The sequence below is a fragment of the Emydura macquarii genome, unplaced genomic scaffold, assembly GCF_026122565.2.
Source record: "Emydura macquarii macquarii isolate MOO-44397 ecotype Brisbane River unplaced genomic scaffold, CSIRO-AGI_Emac_v2 contig_2417, whole genome shotgun sequence".
NCBI classification, from domain to species: Eukaryota; Metazoa; Chordata; order Testudines; family Chelidae; genus Emydura; species Emydura macquarii.
In genome coordinates, this window is record NW_027132554.1 from 2,365,580 (window position 1) to 2,369,014 (window position 3,435).

The window sequence follows — 3,435 nt, forward strand, 5'->3', positions numbered from 1 at the left end:
TTTCATCATCTGGATTCAGTCAAACCATGGAACTAAAGCAACGAAGTTTAGGGATGTTAGGTAGAGGGCAGCCCTCCATTTTTCATGCACCTGCCTGCATCTCTGTCACCAGAGCACTTCGCTCACTAAGGCTGTGCTTGCTGGGAGAAGGTGAGGTGTCAAAGAACTGGTGCTTACGTGTTTTACACCAGTCAGACACCTGCTCACAACGTATCCAGCCAGTCTGCAGGCCAGACGTACTACAGCACTCCTTGCTTGCGCCCTGCGATCCACATCTGCAACAAACTCACTCTGTCTCTGATTAGGGTGCAGTCTTTTAGCCCACATTGCAGATGCTGACCTAGCCTCGATAACATACAAGCTGACTGCCTCCCAGCTGGATTATAGCGATACAGTTTTTGTGGGCTTGAAAGTATGAGTTTTGAGAGAATTCCAGCTGGTCCAACAGGTGTCCGTGTCGCCTCAGCAACACAGGTTATTAGAAGTACTTGTCCTTTGCTTGCTATGCTGGCTTCCCATAGAATACTGCATCGAGTTCTAGGTCTTGGTCCTTATTTTCAAAACATTTAACGTGGTCATAGGATGCCCAAAGGGATTGCATCATGCTCCGGACTAGGAGTGCTCCCACCAGCTCTGCTTCCTTGGCACATGCTATCCTGAGGGCGAAGCTTGTCTTTGCAGGAGATGGAGCCTTCTCAGAGACTCATCCAGGACTGTGTGACTTGCTCCTGCAAGACGAGATCGATGCCAAACCTTTTCGTCCAAGCGCAGATGCTTTTGCTGAGACTTCCTATTAGGGAGCCCTATGGAGAATGCCTTGCAAGCATCCACTCTGGGGGTGATCACTGTGGTGAGGGCTACGAGAAAAACATCCGCCTGCTTCCCACCTACAGAAGAGCTACAGCTGCTGCTGCCTGGGAAGCCTGAAGCAGCCACGGGTCCAACAGAATGCCTCAGTGTGGAACGTGGTAACAAAGGGGGTGCAAACTCCCTCAGCAGATACCCAGAACACCACCAGCTCCGCTTTAGCTTTGGTGTCCTTGAATTCGCTTCCTCACTTTGGCATGGGAGCCTGCCCTAGACACTTGTTCGGCTGTTTCTTTAGTAAGACCATCAGGGAAGGACTCCCCTTCTGCTTCTTCATGCTGTGCCTGGACTTGTCAGCAGATGGTGCTCACCCCCTTGAAACCCGGCAGCTCACAGCTCTGGTGACTGTCCTCCAAGAATGGCAACAGGGAGCAGGATTTTCCCATGTGTGTGTTGGAGAGTTTCTGTCTTTCCTGACTAGAACAGACTGGAATGTCGGCCTCCTGCGAACGGCTCATCAGACTGGGCTTCATTTCACTGCTGGATTCTTCTACCCTAGAAAGGATTCTTGTTTGCTTTGTGCGTTGCCTAAAGCAGGAAGCCAAATCCAGAGCGCCGGACACTTTGGAATAGACTGAAATCTTTTTCTTTACTTATCCTTGTTTTGTTTTCGGAGTCTGGACCTTGACTATAATTTGACTAAGAAACTTGGACCTTGGCAGAAATAATCGATTATCCCTGACCTAAAGAATAGCAGCCTCCCGTCTGCACCTCCATGCCCAAGCGCCTTTCTCAGTGACCTAGTGCTGAGAGCCAGACAGCTGTTTTACCCAACTTGTCTCCTCAGATTGCTGGGGGCTCCAGGGTTATATGGATCAATTTCTTAGGATTGCTGCTAATTTGCACCCATGTAATTTAAGTTCCAAGCACATCACTAACAGGCCTAGCCTTGCCAACAATTGGCCTCTGGAGATTCACAAGATGCCAGCGTGGGCCTATCTGTGGCAGATTTGTTTCTGGTGATGCACTGGACTCTGTGACCTTTAGCCCTTTGTTACTTCTCATACAGTTAACTCAGTTCATTTAAACACCGGAAGCAGCACAGAACAAAAGGGTGGCTAGGAGGAAAAGAAAGAACTAGTTAAAATGAGTGGGCCAAATTCATCCCTAATGTAAAACTCAATTGCTCTAGTGGCGTTACAAGAGGGATGGTGTTAGTTCTATCTCCCCATAGGGAAAGGCTGTCTGTCTCATGAGTCACTACAGAACAAGTAGTTCCTGAATCTTTAGAAACTGAAGTCTGAGCTGGCTGGGCCACTGCAGAGGGTGTTACCATGCAGACATTTGGAACAGGAATGTGATCAAACGAACATGGCAACAGGGCACTTGCAAGGCAGATTAGCTGTCAGCATGTGTTGTGAGCTGGTGTGTTGTGTGGCTGGCTGACTAAGGCAATAGCAGGAGTTGCTTTCGTCTCCAAGGTGAGATGAATCAGAAAGCGAAAGATCAAGTGGGAGTCTCCCTTTATGAACCATCATGTTCTGACTGAACTCCCCTATCTGCAGTATTTGAAACGCCCATCCTTCCCTTCCAAGGCCTGAGCACAGCGGGAGAGGGTCTGTTACCTCACTGTGACTATTTCCTAAACCCTCAAGTGACTGGGTTAATGGTTGCATTCAGGGCTGGCCCCGTACAGTCGCAGGCTTTGAAGTTCATGATTAGTAGCTGGCTATAATCAGTTTTGCAGCACTGCAGAGTGGTAATCAGTTACAAGCTAGTTACAGAGAGACTGCGTGAAGCTAACTTTCCTTGAGTGCTCCTTCCCTTCCCAAAGGAAAAGCTCCTATGAAAAGCCCCATCCTGGGCCTTGCCTCAAATCACTGTGCAAGCTGTGTTTGCCCTTCTGGTTCAGAGCAAGTGGGCCATCAGTTTAACTTCTGATCTGCGGTCCACCAGCGAACTACTGCACAGGGACAGCCTCCAGCTGAGGATCTTCAGCTCACTTCTGTGATCCAAACCCAAATACATGCTGTGCTGAATTCCCAGGGAAGAAGAGGTCAATACTGGCTCCTCCCCTGCACTGCTTTCCCGTTGCTGCTGAGAGTAGAATTTTGAGGAGAGAAAAGACTATGAATGCGTTGGTGCGTGGAAGGCGGCAGCAGTCTTTCCAGGTGTGTTTCTATAGCTCCTAGCACAGTGGGGCCCGGACTGCCAGTGGGGCCTCAGGCCATTGCCACACTCCCCTGGAAATTCTCCAGCTCTTGACTTTACCAACTCGCTAAACCAGCCTCTGGTTCTCTAACCGCTGGCATACTGAGCATGTAAAGTAACTTTGGGTTTAATACAAACATTTGGGCTGAAGTGTGTAAATGGAACGAGGAGACTTATTGCAGCAGGAGTAGATCTGCCCCTACACCTGACATGTGCCAGGTAAGGGTTACACAGGGCATGCTTCTAGCAGCAATAGAAGACACCCTTGACCTGCACTCACAGTGTATTCTGCACTCATGGAAGGTGCTATGATGCCATTGTCTCACTCCAAGGCTTCCTTTCTTCTTCAGAAGTAGCACAGAACTAAACGGTGGCGTAGCATGGGTCAAGGGGCCAATACTTTCATTTGTGCCTCCC